The 21,624-nt window shown below is 42.9% G+C and overlaps 1 long non-coding RNA gene across 1 annotated transcript in view; it reads left to right on the top strand.

Moving 5' to 3' along the window:
* The first annotated feature begins 328 nt into the window (after nt 1–328).
* LOC138756204 (uncharacterized) overlaps nt 329–21,624 on the top strand; it is a 109,163-nt gene continuing 87,867 nt past the window's right edge. Inside the window, exons 1-2 of the long non-coding RNA XR_011352856.1 lie at nt 329–511; nt 16,506–16,648. This is a non-coding gene — a long non-coding RNA (uncharacterized lncRNA). The remainder of the gene's footprint in view (nt 512–16,505; nt 16,649–21,624) is intronic.

Consider the following 21,624-nt stretch of genomic DNA (forward strand, 5'->3'; position numbering starts at 1 on the left):
TTTTAAAAAAAATTATTCTAGCTTTCATTCTAATATTCTTGTTTCTCTTTTCAGTCCAGATGATGAGTAAAGGGCCATGGAATATAAATCTCCTGTGGGCTATTTTTCAACAGATGTCAGAAATTGGGGTTATTGGTCCAACAGTATTTACCCACTGCTCCTTTCAAGTTACATGCAGTTATTTAAGAATATGTGGCAATTTCCTGAAACTGGTCCTGATTACGAGCAACTCTTACAATTGCTCCTTCTGTTGCTTTGCCCTTTTATGACATCATGGGCTCCAAAGTATTGCATCAGAAGGATTCAAAGGGTCTGGGTGGGGAGGAGAATAGAAGCAATGAGCCCCTTTGATTTGGGTTTTGGAAAAAAAAATAATTAGCTTTTTAAACTTCCTCCAACAAATTAGTTATTTGTTTTTTTTCTCTTACGGAAAAGCTTTCCGACTTTTAGCGAAAGGTCATTTTGAATGATGATTGATCCAACTTTCTCTAGATAAAAGCATTTAATTCAGGTTAGTTGCTATATACTGTTTAACTATTGAATTCAGTTTCAGGTTTCAAATTTAAATAATGTATTCCTATGTCACCATTTCTACCAATAGAGCATTAAAGTCATTAAAGGGGTGATTATTATAATGATTGCCAAAGCTATTACTTCCAAATATAAAATGTCTAAATTCTGAATAATTAGTTTATAAATCTTAGGTCTTTAAAAAAAAACCGTAAGTACTACAGGTAATGTGGAGTGGGATTCGGCAGTAATACACCCAACAGTTACCAAATAAGAATGATTATGGAAACATTCATAAAATCTTTCAATTCAAAGTGCTGTGCAATTCATGAGCTTTCTGTATTTCAATAATCATTCAACGAGTTTTGTACTTCTTGGTTGCCTGCCACCAATGTAATAGCACACATTTGTCTGTTACGTTCAGTTTAATAGTGAGACATCAACACAAAACAGTAGATATCAAATGCAAACTGAGAAAATAGCATGGTTTGGAGTTTAACAACAAAGTCTGCAGGCATTAGAGTGCAATACACAAATGTGGCGGAGAAACTCAGCAGGTCATGCAGTATCTACATGAAAGAAAGGGTAGCCAAAGTTTCAGGCCTGACCTCTTCGTCAAAGTCTGAGCAGAAATCAGGCAGGCACCTGAATAAAAAAGGTGGGGGCAGGAGAGGGGAGGAGTGAAGAAAGGGCAGGGGATGGAGTACAGGCTAATAGGTGGATATGGATGGGAGAGTAGAGGAGAAAAAAAATAACTCGTCCTTCAAACCAGAAATGGAAATGTCATGCAGTGAGGTAGATCACCAGGAACCTGTGCCCAAAAAGTACTTAATTTTGGCTAAGCAGGTGACATTTTGCCTGAAAAGAACGCCAGTCCCACCAATAATTTTTGCTCAAAAACAGGTCCCACTACACTTGTTGTGAGGACAGTATTGGGCTTTTGAAGCACCAACATCGTAACTTCTGCAAGGGCAATCTTCACCTCATTGAAAGCCCAAATGCAATGGTCTTTTAGAAATAGGCTTATCAGACCCCTTAAGTAGGTGGTCAAGGGCAAGAGGGACATAACCAATTTAAATAAGAAACAGTGGTGGAAATTAACTCTTCTTGGAAACCACTGCAACTGGACAAATGTAATGGGTGTAGGAAAATCCTCAATTTCCTCTGGTAAGATGTCATCTTTTGTAACCTTGTGCCCTAATAACATAAGCTCAGTCGCCCCAGAAAAGCATTTGGTCAGATTGATAATGGTGCCAAACTCATCAAGTCTCTGGAATAGAGTCAGAAGATGGTCTTTCTGTTCATGTCCATTGACATTCACCTTTTAGATGTCATTAATGTAAATAAACACAAAATCGAAACTGGAGAGGACGTGATCCTTAAATCGCTGAAATGTTTGAGCTGCATTAATAAACCAAATGGCATTTGGAGAAACTAGAATATTCCAAAAGAAATAATTACTGCCTTCTTGGCTATATCTGAGGGTTCTGCCAGAATCTGATAGTAAGTATGCATCAAGTCTCATTTACAGCACAGGTTAACTGAGAAATCTTGCAAATTTGAAATTTTGTGGCATTATTCAGCACACAGTAATCACCATACAGTCACCAATCTCCTGAAGACTTCTTCAGGACCATAGGCAGTGGCTATGCCCAGCAGTTATTGAATCTACAAACAATTCCCAGCTCCTGCAGATGATCAAACTCTGCCTTTGCGATTTTGAACCATTCTGTGCACATGCGGCCAAATGGGGACTACAGGTTTCTATATGGTGGGTCACTGCATGTTTTATATTCCCATGCCGATATGATGGGGTTACCAAATGAGGGAAATGCTTGAGCAATCTTTGAAATGGGCAGGTAGTTGGTTACAGATGTGAGTTGGGTGATGACCTTTCATAGATGAGAAATGCAGCTCACTTGCAAGTAAGAACAGTGGCCCACTACATAGCTAAATCTACAAGGAGAGAATAATGTGATAGAAAATCCACATCCAAAATGGCATTCGCTACCTCTGCTACTGTGAAAACCCAATGGAATGGCTTACAAAACCCAAAATCCAGCGTAAGCGATCGCTGGCCATACATCAGAATAATTGCAGTGGATAGAACACATGACATGTTAGAGTGTCTGCATTCATGAGAAGAAAGTGGGACCACAAAGACTTCTGCACCAGAATCCACCAGAAACTGAGTACCTAAGAGATAGTCTTTGAGGTAAAAACAGTGGCTGACATGCCTGTGATTAGTAATCGCCTCTACTGCTTGGCCTCATTGTTTCCCAAGCACCTTCTATAGAAGTTGCAAGGTGGTTAGCACGACCAGGCCACAACACCAAATCTCCAACAAAGATGTTGTCCATTACCTCTCTCATGTCCCTGTCCAGCCCGATTCCAATTAGGCTTGAAATGAGGAGAAATTTGTTGGGTTGATAAGGTTTGTACCTGCTCAGTGAGCCGCCACTTGCTGCTCAAGCACCATTTTCTTGACTCCCGAAGAGCCTCAAGCACTGAAGGCTTCCTAATCATATCAGATGTTTGAATCTGGAGATCAGGCTGCAAAAAAAAAACACCATTTTCTTCTGGTGAATTCATGTTGAAGCCTGTTTTTCTAATTCTGCTTACTGATTGGGGGAAGAAGCTGAAGCCTCAAGTTGCACTGCAGAGGTTGTGGCCATCAATAAGGAAGCATTAATCGCCAATTGATCCAGAATGGACATCTGAAAGACTCCTACCAGGTATCCTTCAAATCAAGGAGGCAAAAACCGAGAAACTTCTTCCAAATGTCTCCTTAAATAATGTCTTCACCAGCCACCCTGCACTAATTTCCCAGTACCTATGATGGCTTCCCATCACTGAGATTGTTTTCAGCTAGAAGCTCTGCATTGAGAGATTCTTGGGACAGCTATGTTTGCTCTAAAATATCAGGCTTCAGGGAATCATATGAGTTGTTTTCAACTGGATTAATCAGAACATCTTCCACCTTGCAAGCAATGCTCTCCGGGATGCGTGCGGTGAGTAAACCAAATTTAATCTTCTGGCTTGTAATATTAAGTTAGGAGAAACTTGCCTCTAGGATGGAGAACCAAGTGTGTTCATAAAAAGGTTGGGAACTTCTAGTTTGACCTCCCCAACTGCTCCTGCAACCTTTTTATCGTCATAGCTATCCATTTACACCAGAAGACATTGTGAATCAGTAGGAGTGTAATTTAAATATTATATCCCTAAAGAAAGCAAACACTCTCAAGTTTTAACATCCATAAAATGGGCATCTGCATATTTATTCTACTCTCCAACAATTCTAAACATTTTCCTTTCTTCTTACCAGCACAACCCTCAAGCAACCCCCCTTGCGTCATAACTGCACCTCACTCTGTCCATGTATGTGTATTATCAATAGCACCAGCTGCTCAATGGCGGCTGGCTTGCGTATGCGCATCACCTCCCGCATGTGTCACTCCAAAGCGGCACCAGGCCTGGTAAGTATGGATGCAACAAGTGTTCTGGCCGGCTGCATCACAATGTGGTGCAGTTTCTATGGACCATTGGATTGGAAGTCAATGCACAGGGCCATAAATGCACCAGAGAGGATCACTGGGGTTTCCCTCCCCGCCATCAATGTGATCTACTGGGATCACTGTTTGAAGAGGGCTTGCAAAATTGTTAAGGACCCCAACCACTCCACACACAGCATCTTCTAACTATTCCCATCAGGAAAGAGATACAGAAGTATCAGTGCCAGAACCACCAGGCTGAGAAATAGCTTCTCCCAATGGTCAGTGAGACAGCTGAATAACTGCTAGAAATATAGAAACATAGAAAATATGTGTAGGAGTAGGACATTTTGGCCCTTCAAACCTACACCGCCATTCATTATGATCATGGCTGATCATGGCTGATCCCCATACTCCCTAATCCCCTTGGCCACAAGGGCCAAATCTAACCTACACTTAAATATTGACAAGGAACTGGCCTCAACTACTTCCTGTGGCAAAGAATTCCACACATTTACCACTCTCTGAGAGAAGAAATTTTTCCTCATCTCAGTCCTATAATAATTCCCCCTTATCCTTAAACTATGACCCCAGTTCTGATTTTTCCCAGCATTGGAAACAACCTTCCTGCGTCTAGCCTGTCTAAACCCTTAAGAATTTTATGTTTCTATAAGATCCCCCTCAATCTTCTAAATTCCAGAGAATACAAGCCTAGTCTATCCAACCTTTCTTCATATGCGAGTCCCTCCATCCCCGGTATCAGTCTAGTGAACCTTCTCTGCACCCCCTCCAAGGCAAGGATATCCTTCCTCAGATAAGGCAACCAGTACTCCAGGTGTGGTCTCACCAAGCCCCTGTACAGCTGCAGCAGGATCTCCCTACTCCTGTACTCAAATCCTCTCGCTGTGAACACCAACATAGCACTCGCCCACCTCACCACCTGCTGCACCTGCACGCCCACTTTCAATGACTGATGCACAGCAATACCCAAGTCTCTCTGCATCTCCCCTTTTCCTAAACACATACCATTTAAATAATAACCCTCTTTCCTGTTCTTACCTCCAAAGTGGATAACCTCACATTTATCTACATTAAACTGCATCTGCAATATCCTGGCCCACTCGCCTAACTTGTCCAAATCACCCTGCACTCTCCTAGCATCCTCCACACAGCTAACTCTGCCACCCAACTTTGTAATGTCTTCAAATTTTGAGATCCTGGGGGGAGTCACGTGATGGAGTAGTGGCTGGTAGGAGAATACCAGCCCTCTCCAGAAAAGAATAAATAAAGTGAGGAAAATACAAAGTTCAAGAAACACAAAACATAACAAATAAAAGATAAAGTTGTGGAGAAAAGAAAAAAAATGGCACCCAAGAAGGAAAAAGTAAAAGCAACAGGAAAAAAAAGAAGAAAAGACACCGGAAGAGAAAGGAGAAGGCCTTACCTGCATGAAGAAACAGGGAGCCATCGTGGAGAAAAGAGCCCGCTCCCCAAGGTTGGTGATGACCTCGCAGAGTTGCGACCTCCCGAGCGCCGGACTGCAAAAATGGCTCTCTGAGCCAAACAGAAGCGCGCAATGCATACACTGAGGAAAAAGAAAACAGCGACGGGAGGGGGGCCCAGCTGAGGTGCAAACTAACACAGCGCAACCAGCTGAGGGAGGAAAGTGACAGGGAAGGGTATGATAGGAAAGAACAGCAACAGGAGGCTCAACAGATGACTAGCCCAGAAGAAGAGGACCAACAGCAAGAATCCATACAAGAAGATGCCCAGTAAAGTGAGGCAAGCAACTCAACAAGAAAGTCAGAAGAGACAAAGATACAAGGAAGAGAAGTAGAAGACACAAATACAGGTGCAGACACAGAAGAAGAGGAAGAAGAAGACCAAAATCTCCACAGAGAAATAGAAGGTAAAATAGATGGACAGTATATAGATTTTTTTAAATTTCAAGAACAAATGAGAGCATTAAATTAGAATTTAGTGAAATGAAAAGAAAAATGAAAAGTACAGAAGAAAAAGTGAGTAGAATAGAGCTGGTCATGACAGAAATAGGGAAAAGATCAGAAAATGTGGAAGAACGAGAAACTGCTGTAGAAACGGAAGTGAATGACATAAGAAGAAAATTGGAAGAAAGTGACAAAAAAGTTAGAGTTGTTCGCTCAGAAGATTGATATAATGGAAAACTATAGTAGGTGAAACAACATAAAAATAGTGGGCCTAAAAGATGAAGAAGGCACAACTATGAAAGAATTTAATGCCAGAAATACAGGAAAGAATGGAAATAGAAAGGGCACACTGTGATAGTACAGATCTGTCACCAACATATATAGTGTATATAGTTACAGTATCTAGACTGTGCTTACAGAGATTGGCTGAGAGCTAAGCCATGCCTACTGTCTGGGCCTTAAAGGGTTGTGTCCCTAGCAAGGTCGGATCATTCCGGACTGGACGGCCACCTGCGAAGAGCTCCTGTCTTTTGATAATAAAAGCCTTGGTTTGGATCAACAAGTCTTTGATTCTTTCGACGAGCTCTACAATTTTATTAGCAAAAAGAAAAAAATTTTTTTTTTTTTTTTAAAGGGATGGAGCATCTGACTCAGCCAGAAAAACTTGATATCGACCCACAGTCAGCTACAGCCTTCAAAGCCTTTAAGTTCTGGCTTCTGAACTTTGAAAACTTCCTGAGATTCATTGAGGTGGTGGAGGATAACCAGTGTCTAACAGCATTGCTGTCTATGGTGTCCTTGAGAGTCTACGAGAACATCCAGGATGAGACCACTTACACCACAGCCATAAAGGTACTGAAAGAACTGTATGATCAACCGGTGAACAGAGTTCATGCCCGGCTCGTGCTTGCGTCGAGGAAGCAACAGCCCGGTGAGTCCAGCAGGGCATATTTACAAGTATTAAAGGCGTTGGGTAAGGACTGTAACTGTGTGGACAAAACTGCTGCCGAGATCACAAACAATCTCATCCGGGATGCCTATGTGGCCAGGCTCCGATCGAACGAAGTGAGGCTGCGCTTGCTCGAACAAGGGGTAGAAAAACTAGAGGATGTGGCCCGGATTGCAATCACAATGGAGGATGCAGCCTTAAAGTCCACCGAGCTCTCTAGGGACTGGACCCCTCGTTCTGATGTGAGTAGAGTGCCCTTCTACCCTACCACCCCCCGAGAAACTGACGGCCTGTCGGCTGCTGCTACACTACCCCCTGCGAACCCAAGATGTTACTTCTGCAGGAGGGACAAGCACAGCAGGTCCCAGTGCCCAGCAAGAAAAGCCAGGTACCACTTTGCTGCAGTCTGTAAGTCTAAAATGGCCGCCGGCAAACACAGTGCCTCGTGTGAAGCCCAACCGCCACTATCCCATTCAAACACTTCTTCCCCAGAGCTCTCGTCCAATGAGAGCGAGGGCTCCCCTGCACGGCAACGCCTGACGTCACGAAGACGCCAAACCCGGAAGGAGAGCCCACCCTCGCAACCATGGTGTTGGCCCGCCTCTTGCCCCCGTGCGGAACACTCGACCTGGCCTTGGTCCCGACTGGGGCAACCGCTGCTGCTACCGCCGCCACAGCCACCCCCAGGGCCGACACTACCGCCGCTGCTGCCGCCGCCACAGACACCCCCGGGGCCGACGCTACCGCCGCTGCTGCCGCCGCCACAGCCACCCCCGCGGCCGACGCTACCGCTGCTGCTGCCGCCACCACAGCCACCTCCGCGGCCAACGCTACTGCTGCTGCTGCCCGCTCCCCGTCTGCTGCTGCCTACGCCGCTGCCGATACGGCCACCACGACTGACTGGGGACCCGCCGCAGCCAACCAGGTACTCACCCTAGCATCCATCGCTGACGACCGCCGGGGCCCGACTGCTGCGACCGACAACCTACCCACCGCCAATCGTGAGCAACTACAAACCCCACTACTTACCTTTCATCCGCCGATGTCACCACAACAGCACTTCCAGGAGGTTCTCCAACCTGCTCCTCCAGCATTGACTACGTCTATGACGTCATCCCGTTGCGTGACATCATCCCGTTGTGTGACATCATCCCGTTGCGTGACGTCATCACGCGGAACTCCCCTGTCAACTGGATCAGTGGCTGCTTCAATAACACTAAACCAGCAATGCTCTCATCCCCTCATCAGAGCAATGGAACTGTTTAAAGTGCATGGACACTACATCAATTGCTTATTTGACTCTGGGTCAACTGACAGTTTTATCCAGCCAGATCTGGCCCTCCGCTGGCAACTTGACATCATCCCCACTACCCAGAGGATCTCATTAGCGACGAGGTCATACTCGACCGGGATAAAGGGGTATTGCATCGCTCCACTGGAAGTACAGGGCATAACAGTCACCCACTTCAAATTATTCGTCATTCCCCAATTGTGGGCCCCAGTGTTGCTGGGATTAGACTTTCAGTGTCAGTTCCGAACGGTGTCCCTACACTTTGGGGGTCCCCATGCCCCCCTCTCGGTCTGCCATCACCCCACCCCCGAAGCACCCGAGCAACCCGCCCCCGTGCCCCGGGGCCAAACCTGCAGCCTTTCCACACTCCGGATTGCCCCGTCAGCACTCTTTGCAAACCTTGCCCCTGGCTGGAAGCCTGTGGCCACCAAAAGTCAGCAATATAGTTACGAAAACAGGCAATTCATTAGGAGTGAGGTGCGTAGATTGCTGGATGAGGGCATCATCGAACCCAGTTCAAGTCCGTGGAGAGTCCAGGTGGTGGTTGTCAAGAACGGGGAAAAGCTACGGATGGTGGTCGACTTTAGCCAGACCATTAACCACTTCACGATCCTGGATGCGTACCCCCTGCCACGCATCACGGATGTGGTGAACCAGATCGCCCAATACCGCATATTCTCCACCATTGACCTACGTTCGGCCTACCACCAGCCCCCGATCCGCTGTGAGGACCGACCATTCACTGCCTCTGAAGCGAATGGGCGGCTGTATCAATTTCTCAGGGTACCATTTGGGGTCACGAATGGTGTCGCGGTCTTCCAGCGGGAAATGGACCGGATGGTGGACCAAGACACTGCTACCTTCCCGTATCTGGACAATATCATCATCTGCGGCCATGACACGCAGGACCACGATGCCAACCTAGACAAATTTCTTCAAACTGGCCGTCGGCTGAACCTGACTTACAATTTGGACAAGTGTGTCTTCCGGACCACACGACTCGCGATTCTAGGTTGCGTGGTGGAGAACGGGATAGTCATGCCAGATCCTGACCGCATGCATCCCCTAATGGACTTACCCCCCCACCCCCACCCCATACTCAGAAAGCGCTCAAAAGCTGCCTGGGCCTTTTCTCGTATTACGCCCAATGGGTTCCACACTACGCCGACAAGGTGTGTCCTCTTATCAAGACCACGTCTTTCCCCTCTCGACCGAAGCTAGAGCGGCTTTCGATCGAATCAAATCCGACATCGCCACTGCGACGCTGCACGCGATCGATGAGTCTGTCCCGTTTCAAGTTGAAAGCGATGCATCCGACTTCGGCCTGGCAGCCACCTTGAACCAGGCCGGTCGGCCTGTAGCTTTCTTCTCCAGAACCCTCCAGAGTCCAGAGAGTAGACACTCCTCGATCGAGAAGGAGGCCCAGGCCATAGTTGAAATGGTGCATCGTTGGAGACATTACATCGCTGGGAGGCGCTTTACACTGTTGACTGATCAATGCGCGGTCTCCTTCATGTTCAGCAACACCCAGCGAGGTAAGATAAAAAACAACAAAATCACCAGATGGAGAATCGAACTCTCCACCTTTAACTATGACATCCTGTACCAGCCTGGTAAGCTCAACGACCCACCTGACGCGCTCTCCAGCAGGACGTGTGCCAGCATACAGATGGACAGACTACAGAAACTCCATGAGGCACTCTGTCATCCAGGGGTCACTAGATTTGCCCACTTTGTGAAGGCGCGCAACCTACCCTACACAGTCGAGGAGATCCGCTCCATGACCCGAGCATGCTCGGTGTGCATTGAATGCAAACCCCACTTCTTCCGTCTGGATAACTCCCACGTTATCAAAGCCACCCGCCCCTTTGAGCGTCTTAGCGTAGACTTTAAGGGGCCCCTACCGTTGACCAACCGTAATAACTACATCCTTACGGCCATCGACGAGTACTCCCGCTTTCCGTTCGCTGTGCCCTGCCCAGACACCACTGACACCTCAATGATACAGGCCCTTCACAGTATTTTCACCATTTTCGGGTACCCCAATTCCATCCACAGTGATAGGGGTCCTCATTCATGAGTGCAGAGCTGCAACAGTACCTTCTGGAGTGTGGTATCACTTCAAGCAGGACCACGAGCTATAACCCACGCGGTAACGGACAGGTCGAGAGGGAGAATGCCACCATATGGAGAGCGGTTACACTGGCTCTCCGGTCTAAAGGCCTCCCCACCTCTCACTGGCAAGAGGTTCTCACTAGTGCCTTACACTCCATCCGCTCCCTCCTATGTACCGCTATAAATGCCACCCCCCACGAAAGGATGTTCCTTTTCCCGATGAAATCTGATTCAGGAACCACTGTACCGGCATGGCTCACCATCCCTGGCCCTGTCCTTTTGTGACGCCACGTCCGGCACTCAAAGAACGACCGCTTGGTCGACCGAGTGACTCTACTCCATGCGAACCCGCATTACGCCTATGTTGAGTTCCCAGAAGGGCGGGAGGACATTGTTTTGGTGCGGGACCTAGCTCAGGACGTGGTAGACCCAGCAAACCCCCCAACCCAACCTTCCCCAACTCTTTATTCCCCAGGCCCCGTGCCGCAACAGAAGGACCAACAGCTCCCCAACGACCCGGGCCACCCTGCCAACAACACAACTGGGGAATTGAGCGAAGGATCGGTAGCACCCGATGAGCCCGCTGGTGACACAACTCCAGCGACCCCAATCACGGCACCACGGCGGTCATGCCAGATGGTCAGACCCCCTGACCGCTACAGTTCTTAACCTACTCCTTCCTTTCATTCCCTCCCTCGTTTTTTTTGTTTTTTTTTCCAGGGTCAGTTCTCCAAGAAGGGGTGAATGTGATAGTACAGATCTATCAACAATGTATATAGTGTATCTAGTTACAGTATCTAGACTGTGCTTACAGCAATTGGCTGAGAGCTAAGCCACGCCTACAGTCTGGGCCTTAAAAGGTTGTGTCCCAAGCCAGGTCGGATCATTCCGGACTGGTCAGCCACCTGTGAAGAGCTCCTGTCTTTTGTTAATAAAAGCCTTGGTTTGGATCAACAAGTCTTTGATTCTTTTGACGAGCTCTACACACACAGAACACTAGCCCCGAAACCACAGACACAACAAAAACCAAGATCCGTTTTAGTAAAATTTATGAGATACGTGACAAGAGAAAATATATTGGAGAAGGCAATGAATAAAATTCGAGAAGGCAAAAAACCATTGCAATACAAGGGTCAAAAATTTTTTTTTTACCAAGACATAAGTTTTGAACTCCTAAAGAAGAGGAAAGAGTTTAAGACAGCAAAATCGATCCTATAGAAAAAAAGTCTATAAATTTATGTTAAGATATCCAACTGTGCTTAAAATATTTATCCTGGGGGAGCAAAACAGACTGTTCTCAGATCTGGAGAAAGCACAAGAATTTGCAGAATGCCTGCAGGACAGGAGGAGAGATGAAGAGATATAACAAAAACAAAGAACGATAACAAACTACATATAAAGATGTAAAAATAATGTATAAGTAAAAACTAAAGAAGGGAAAGAAAAGGGAAGAAAGGAAGTAAGGGGAAACAAAGAGGGTGAGCTTTGTTATATGTGAAGATAAAAGTCTTTTCTGGAGGGGGTTGGATGGGAAAGAATAACAGTCACTGCGAAATCAGTTGACGCTTGCGAGCGGGTTCACAATCCAAATGGAGAGGGGAGTTGTGGTTGCCTGGCAAGGGACAAGGGGCAACTCAGAGAGGGGGGGGGGTCTCTTGGGGTTAAGGGAATTTTAGATGTGGGAGTTGTTGAAGTATTTTATGCTTTAAAAGTGTTGTCATAGATTGAGTTCAAAAAGGGAAATCTGAGAGATGAAAATTGGGAAAATAGGGATTGTGGTGGTGAAGAAGCAGAAATGAGGTATAAACAGAGTATGAGATGGCCATGTTGAACTATATGACTAAGTATTACTGGAATACATAACCAAATTAAATGAAAAAGGCTATTAAATTTCCTGAAAAAAGAAAAAAATAGACATAGTATTTGTGCAGGAAATGCATCTAACTGAAGTGGAACATAATAAATTAAGGAGAGACTGGGTAGGGCATGTAGCGGCAGCATCATATAATTCAAAAGCCAGAGGTGTAGCTATATTAATAAAGAAAAGTGTCAGGTATATTCAGAATTCTGGAATTTGATCAATATATATGCACCTAATGAAGAGGATCAAAAGTTTATGCAAGATATTTTTTTGAAGATTGAAAATACACAGGGGAATATATTGATAGGAGGGAATTTTAACCTTAATTTGAACCCAATGTTGGTTAAAACTGGACAAAAGATTAGCAAAAAGAATAAAGTGGCCAAATTTATGGTAAATCAATGCAGGAAATGAAACTTATGGATATATGGAGGAGGCAGCACCCAAGGGAGAAGGAATACTCATATTATTTGAGTAGGTATAAAACATTCTCAAGGATTGATATGTTTTTGTTGTTGGCCAATATTCAAGGGAAAGTTAGGAAAACTGAATATAAAGCTAGATTGCTATCTGATCACTCACCCCTGTTATTAGCAATAGAACTGGTGGACATCCCACCAAGAACATATAGATGGAGACTAAACTCCATGCTACTTAAAAGACAGGAATTTAGAAAATTTATTGAATGCCAAATTAAAATGTATTTTGAAATAAATATGGAATCAGTGAAAGACAAATTTATATTATGGGATGCAATTAAAGCATTCATTAGAGGGCAGATAATAAGCTATGTAACTAAAATGAAAAAGGACTACAATCAGGAAATAGAACAGTTGGAAAGGGAAATAGTAAGTACAGAAAAAGAATTAGCAACAAGGGATGATATAACAAAAGGAAGAGAATTGGCAGACAAAAAATAAAATACGAAATATTACAAACATATAACATGGAGAAGAACATAATGAAAATAAAGCAAAAGTATTATGAGCTAGGAGAAAAAACACACAAAATATTAGCCTGGCAACTTAAAAAAGAACAAGCTAAAAGAATTGTATTGGCATCAAGGAAAAAGGACAAACAAATTATATATAATCCAATGGAGATTAATGAGAACTTGAAGGAATTTTCTGAACAATTAAACCAAACTGAGAACGAGGGGAAAGAAGATAAAATAGACGAGTTTTTAGCTAAAATTGAACTTCCAAAATTGCAAGAAGAGGAGCAAAACAAATTGATAAAACCATTTGAAATAAAGGAAATACAGGATGTATTAAAAAAGCTGCTGAACAATAAAATACCTGAAGAGGATGGATTCCCAATAGAATTCTATAAAACATTTAACGAGTTATTAATTCCTCCTCTCCTGGAAGTAATGAACCAGATAGAAGAAACACAAAACTTGCCAGAGTCATGTAAGACAGCAATAATTACAGTAATTCCAAAGACGGGGAAGGAGCCACTATCACCAGCATCATATAGACCAATATCTCTACTTAATTCAGATTATAAGATAATAGCAAAATTATTAGCAAACATATTGGCCGACTGTGTACCAAAAATAGTAAAACAAAATCAAATTGGATTTATTAAGAAAAGACGAACAGCGGATAATGTCTGTAAATTTATTAATTTAATTCATTCAGTTCAAGGAAATAAGATGCCAACAGTTGCTGTTGCTTTAGATGCAAAAAAAGCCTTTGACAGGGTAGAATGGAATGATTTTATTCAAAGTATTTTAGAGGGTCAATCTACCAGAAAAATATATTAATTGGATTAAGCATTATATAATGGACCATTGGCGAAGGTGACAGTAAATGGATATGTAACAAACCAATTTAAATTAAGAAGGTCAGCTAGGCAGGGATGTCCACTATCTCCCTCACTGTTCACTTTAGCAATAGAACCATTGGCAGAACTGATAAGAACAGAAAATAAAATAAAATGGATAAAAATAAAGGAGAAGGAGTCATTTGCAGATGACATATAGTATACTTAACAGAACCAGAAATATCAATAAAAGAAGTACATAAGAAATTGAAGGAATATGGAAAAATATTGGGATACAAGATCAATGCAAATTAAAGTGAAGAGATGCCAATGAATAACGCGGATTATACAGAATTTTAAAAATAATCACTATTTAAATGGCAAACACAAGCAATCCGATACCTAGTTATTAGATTAGATAATAATTTAAGCCACCTGTACAAACTAAATTATCAGACATTAATGAAGAAATTACAGGAAGACTTAGAACATTGGAAAAAATTACCACTAACATTGATAGGGAGGGTAAATTGCATTAAAATGAATGTCTTCCCAAGGATACAATACTTATTTCAATCATTACCAATTCCATTAACAGAGAAATTCTTCAATGAAGTAAAGAGAATAATAAGGAAATTTTTATGGAAAGGGGGGAAACCGAGGATAGCGTGAGATAAATTAACAGAATGGTACAAACAAGATGGTTTGCAGCTACCAAACTTTAAAAATTATTATAGAGCAGCACAATTAAGGTATTTATCAGATTTTTATAAGACAAGGGACAAACCAAATTGGACTAAGTTAGAGCTAGATAAAATAGGGGAGAAGGTACCACAACATATACTTTATAAGTGGGATTAAAAGCTGGTGCAATATAAAAGATCACCAGTATTGCATCATTTACTCAATGTATGGAAGAAGATTCACTTAGAAAGGAAAAAAAAAACAAATTATCAACTACCAAAATTATTATTGGCGCAAAATCAGCTAATCCCTTTTACAATAGATAACCTTTCCTTTAGAGAATAGGTGAGAAAAGGAATTAAAAGAATAGAAAATTGATTTTTAGGAAATAATTTATTAACATTTGAACAAATGAAGTACAAATATGGAATAACTCATGGTACAATGTTTGCATACAATTAACTGAATGCCTACTTAAAGGATAAATTGGGAAAAAGACTAAGATTACCAGAAGGAAGCAGCTTTGAATATGTGATTACAGAAACAATGATAATAAAAAGATTTATAACAAACATGTTCATCAAGCTGCAAGAGAAGGAAAATTATGAAATAAGCTATAAACCCAAACAAAAGTGGGAAAAAGATTTAAACATAAAGATAAAAAATGAAACATGGAAAAAGTTATGCTGTGGAGCTATGAAGAATATGATAAACACAAGGTTACACATGAGACAGTTTAATTGGTTACACAGGTTATATATCATGCCCCATAAGTTAAAAAAAAATGGGATCCAACAAGTGGGAAAAAAGGGGAGAAAATGCCACTGTGTATATTTAAGAGGGAAATGTTTGATTGTATTTTGATTGATATGGTTCACAGTGAAAAATTTTAAAAATTTTAAAATATTTTGAGATACTGCTATCTAGTCCCACATCTAAGTCATTAATATATATTTTAAACAACTGCGGCCCCAGCACTGAGCCCTGCGGTACTCCACAAGTCACTTGCTGCCATTCTGAAAAGAACCCATTTATTCCTACTCTTTGCTTCCTGTCCCTCAACCAATTCTCCATCCACCTTCATACCATACCTCCTATACTGTGCTTTTTAAGTTTATACGCTAGTCTTTTGTGTGGAACCTTATCAAATGCCTTATCAAAGTCCAGATATACCACATCCACTGGTTCTCCCCTATCCTCTCTATTGGTTACATCCTGAAAAAACTCTATTAGATTCATCAAACATGGTATCCCCTTCACAAAACCATGCTGACTGTGTGTGATGTTACCACTACTTTCCAAATGTCCTGCAATTGCATCTTTAATAACTGATTCTAGCACCTTCCCTACTACCGATGTCAGGCTAACTGGTCTGTAATTTCCTAATTTCTCTCTCCCTCCCTTCTTAAAGAGTGGGGTTACGTTGGCCACTCTCCAATGCTCAGGAACTAATCCAATATCCATAGAGGTTTGAAACATTATCAACAATGCATCCACTATTTCCTCAGCTACTTCCTTCAACACTCTCAGATGCAGACTATCAGCCCCGGGGACTTATCTGCCTTTAATCCCTACAATTTAACTAATACAACTTCTTGACTTACACTTATTTCCTTTAGTCCCTCCGTCACAATAGATCCTCAATCCTCAATAATTTCCTGTAGATCGGTTATGTCTTCCTTGTTGAAGACAGAACTAAAATAGTCATTCAAACAGTCTGCCATACCCTTGTTCCCCATGATCAACTCATCCATTTCTGTCCACAACAGACCCACATTTGTCTTAACTAACCTCTTTCTCTTAATGTATATATCAAAACTTTTACAGTCATTTTTTAATGTTCACTGTCAGCTTCTTCTCATAATCTCAATCCTTTTGTCCTCCTCTGCAGAACTCTGAATTTCTCCCAATCATCAAGGATATCATTCTTTTTGGCTAATTTGTAAGCTCCTTCTTTGGATTTGACACTCTCTCAGATCTCCCTTGTTAGCCACGGATGCGCCAACCTCCTCGATTTATTATTCGTACAAACTGGTATGTACATTTTCTGCACTTGCTCCAAGCTATCCTTAAATGATTGCCATTGCATTTCTACTGTTACTCCTTTAAGTACCATTTGCCAATCGTTTTTGGCCAATTCACATCTCATACCATTAAAGTTACCCCTCTTCAAGTTCAAAACCTTTGTAACCGTATCAACTCTGTCACATTTCATCCTAATGAAGAATTCCACCATATCGTGGTCAGTCTTGCCCAAGGGGTTCCTCACAACAAGATTGCTAATTAATCCTTCTCCATTACTCAATACCCAGTCTAGAATAGCTCGTTCCCTCATCGGTTCTTCAACATGCTGATTTAGAAAACAATCCCGCATACATTCTAAGAAATTCTCTTCAACCTTACCCTTACTGATTTGGTTCACCCAACCTACATGTAGATTAAAGTCACCCATTACAACTGCCATCCCTTTGATGCACGTATTACCAATTACCTTCATGACTCCTTCACTAACTTCACTGCTACTGTTAAGCGGCCTGTACACTACTCCCGCGAGCGTCTTCTGCCCCTTCGTGTTTCGCAGCTCTACCCATATGAATTCCACATCCTCTACACTGATGTCCTTCCTTTCTATGGCATTCACCTCTTCCCTAACCAACAAGGCTACTCTACCTCCTTTTCCATTCTGTCTATCCCTCCTGAATGTCGAGTAACCCTGAATCTTGAGCTCCCAGTCATGTTCCCCCTGAAGCCATGTCTCTGTGATCCCAACTATATCAGTTATCAATAGTCATCTCCACATTCAATTTCTCCACTTTATTACAAATGCTCCTTGCAATGAGACACGAAGCCTTCAACCTTTCTTTAGCCACACTCATCCCTTTTACCATTATGTAAATAAATAGCTCTTTTTGATTTTCTCCCCGCTTTTACTTGCCTTGCTACTTTTTGCTTCTATTCTCATTTTACACCCCTCTGACTCTCTGGACTTGGTCCCATTACCCTGCCACATTAGTTTAAACCTTCCCCAACAGCGCTAGCAAACAAACCCCCAAGAACATTGGTCCCGGCACTGCTCAGATGTAGACCGTCCTGTTTGCACTAGTGCCATCTGCCTCAGAACAAGTTCCAAGGTTTCAAGAATCTGAAACCTTCCCTCTGACACCACCTTTTGAGCCACAAATTCATTCTAGCTATCTTGTTGTTCCTACTCTGAACTGCTCATACAAATCTCTCTGAATCCGTGCTATTATTCTATATATACATATACATACATATATATGCACACACATATACATACATACAATGCTGTATCTACTTTCAATTGCTTGTAATTAAATGTTCTATGCCTATATATGTGTTTGCGTGGTTTTTTTTTTAACTCCAAGGACTAAAGAATGCCATTTTGTGCAGTTGTACTTACAATGATATGAGAATTGTAAACTTGAATTCGAACTTGAAACTTCCAGAGGCCAACCATCTTAATTCCACACACCATTCTCACACTGGCACATTTGTCCATGGCCTTATACACTACCAAATGGAGGCTATCTGCAAATTGAGAGACCATACCCAATATTCCATCTGGGCACACTCCAACCAGATGGCATTAACATTGACCTCCAGTTTCAGTGAAACCTCTCCCCTGAGTCTCTCGTTATCCCTATCCTTCCATTTCATTTCCTCCAGATCCTCTTCCCCTTCCTTCTCCATTCAGCGGGCTACCTCCTCCCCTATTACTTCTCTGATTTTTTACCTCTTCTATCCTCCTACCCATATCCACTTACAACCTCTAATCTTTAAGCTTGTACTCATCTCTCCGCCCCATCCTCCCTCCTTACCTCTTCTCCTTCTGTCACCTCGCACCACCCTTTTTATTCAGTTGCCTGCCTGCTTATTGCTCAATCCTTCAAGGATTCAATCCTGAAACTTTGGTTTCCCCTTACTTCCTTTAAGTGCTGTGTGAGGGTACCAGCAAGCAGGGAAAGAGGGATGGCTCTGTGAATGAAGAGGGAAGGGAGTGGAGAACTAGAGGAAAGTAGACAGAGTAAAAGGGAAGGGAGGCAGAATGGAGAGTAGGCTAGCAGAAACCAGAGAAGTCAATATGAATGACATCTAGATGGAGAGTTCCCAGACAGAAAATCAATTGTTGTTCCTCCAATTTATGGGTGGTCCTAATGGGATGATACATGAGGCCATGGACAAACATGTGTGCATAGGAATGGGGCACAAAACTGAAGTGGTTGGCCATTAGGAATTCACTGTTACTGATTATGGAACTGGTCTTTCAGAACCAGTCAAGATTTTGGAACTTCCAGAGGCCTGTACTGCTCTGATTGTTTTACAGTTTGGATGAAAAGAAATGGAAGAAAATGTTTCTCGATTTTTTTTCATTAAAGTTCTTGCATCTTTAATAAATGAACGTACAAAAAAAAAAACCCAGTATTTGGAGATTAATATTTTCAAGTGAGTGGAATCTTTGGCAATATCGTGACATATTTCTGTGTATTCATGGTCACCACATTCACAATTTATGATTCGTGAATTCAACTCCCAGCTATAAAAGATGAATGTCTTGGCCAGGGAAGAATCATTTGATGAAGTCTGCAGCAAGGATGTTCCATTACACCTGTCAGGGGCCAATATTTTATAATAGAAAGAGCAGCAGCAGGAGGAGATTCATGTCCGTAAGTACCAAATGCACACAAAGTGTTTTTAAACAGCACAGCAAAATGCTGACAGCCCGGCACTTATCTGGACATCAATAAAATGCACCATAAAAGTAGAATGCATTTTGTTTGTGGTGCCATCTCAGGTGTGCATCAGTTGCATCTTCAGCCATATTTCAGTAGCAAATTTAGCGAGTGTGGAAATAGCTGCTGCATTGAACATTACTTGCATTTTCAAGAGATTGTTGGGTACGTAACTCACAATAACGATAATAAGAGGAGGATCAGGAGCAGACCATTCAATCCTCAAATCTTCCGTTGTTGCTCTGAATCTATGTCTAGACTTCATTGATACATATCCTTGAATCTCAGTTTAATTAGACGTACTGCACTGTAACAGGCCACTACAGCCCTACGAGTCCGTGCCGCCTCAATTACACCCCATTAACCTACACCCCAGTATGTCTTTGAAGAGTGAGAGGAAACTGGAGTCCCCAGAGAAAACCCATGCAGGTTTTTATTTTCTTGGCTTTGCCTCAACAGTTTACTAGAGGAGGGCTTTCCAAGTTTCTTTAGGATTGAGAAATGCCTTCCAGCATAACACTTAAGTGGCCATCTCCTGCATCATTGATTTAAGATACGGCTCACAATTAATCACACAGATTCAGAAAAAAAACCTGTTGTAATGTTAAATTTGTAATTAGGAAAATTTTGTGCACATAGTACTTCTGTATTACCTTAGTACATGTTGAACAATTCATGTCCTCATGATTTGACAGGAGTTCTGTTCTCAATAACATTTCTTATTGGTGTAACCTGAAACACCTCCGTAAATGACATCTATTTTGGTAGAATTGGCAAAGTTCATATGCAGTAATGCTTTCAACATCATTATTCTGAAAATGAATTCTTTACTCATAGAGCGAACCAGTTTTTGTACCTTTCCGATTCCTCCTTCCCCCACTCACATTATTCACTTTAAAGGGCGAACACTCAACCTGCATTTGTAAACCACAAAAGTCCGCAGACATTGTGGTACACAATGCTGGAGGAACTCAACTGGTCAAGCATTGTCTTTTATATAGCAACGTTTAAAATACATAGCCGATATTTTGGGCTTCAGCCCTTCATCAAGGTATGGAAAAATGTTGGCAGGCTTCTGAACAAAAAAAAGTGGGGGGAGGGGTGGTCGCAAAGGCTGGAGGTGATAGAAAGTAGGAAGGGGCAGCAGAGATCAAGGGGAAGAGCAATAACTAAGTAAAGGGAATGGGAAGGGAGAGTGGAGACCTGAAAAGGGGAAGGGAAGGGGAGGGGGAAGAGGAGAGCAGGAACTGGAAAAAGTTGATGTTAATATCATCTGGCTGGAGAGTGCCCACATGGAAAATCACGTGTTGTTCCTCCAATTTGCAGATGGTATTGGTGGGACAGTGCATAAGGCCATGGACAGACATGTGAGTAAGGGAGTATGACACAGAACTAAAATAATTGGCTACTGGGAGGTCACTGTCACTTGTGCGGATGGAGTCCGCACAGCAAGGTGATTTCCCAATCTGTGCCCAGTTTCTCTGATGAAGAGAAGGCCACAGAGGGAGCACCAGATGCAGTAAATCAGTCCTGCAGCTACACAAGTGAAGTGTTGTCTCCCTTGAAAGGCCTGTTTGTAGCCACAGATCATGGTGAGGAAGGATTGTGGGTGCAAGTGTGGCACCTCCTGTGGCCACAAGGAATGGTGCCAGGGTGGGTGGCTAGGAGGGGTGGCGATTGATGGGGAGGGATTTTTTTTTAGGACTCCACTGCAGGCCATGGCCAGCAAGATTCGGAGATGTGGCAGTGAGAGGGCGAGTCGCTGCTAGTATCTTTGCACACATCCCTCCCCACTAAGCGCGAAACATCGGTTATGTATATTTACCTTCGCTATGTAAGGATTCTGCTTGACTGGCTGAGTTTCTCCAGTATTTTGTGTTTTTACTCAGGCTGCGTTATTTGTCCTCACTCCAATATCTGATGTTCAGAGTCGGGTCAGATACAGCAATGAGCTCTCTGAACCCTTCTCCATTAACAATGGCGTGAAGCAAGGCTGTGTTCTCGCACCAACCCTCTTTTCAATCTTCTTCAGCATGATGCTGAACCAAGCCATGAAAGACCCCAACAATGAAGACGCTGTTTACATCCGGTACCGCACGGATGGCAGTCTCTTCAATCTGAGGCGCCTGCAAGCTCACACCAAGACACAAGAGAAACTTGTCCGTGAACTACTCTTTGCAGATGATGCCGCTTTAGTTGCCCATTCAGAGCCAGCTCTTCAGCGCTTGACGTCCTGCTTTGCGGAAACTGCCAAAATGT

The sequence above is a fragment of the Narcine bancroftii genome, chromosome 3 (assembly GCF_036971445.1).
Source record: "Narcine bancroftii isolate sNarBan1 chromosome 3, sNarBan1.hap1, whole genome shotgun sequence".
NCBI lineage: Eukaryota > Metazoa > Chordata > Chondrichthyes > Torpediniformes > Narcinidae > Narcine > Narcine bancroftii.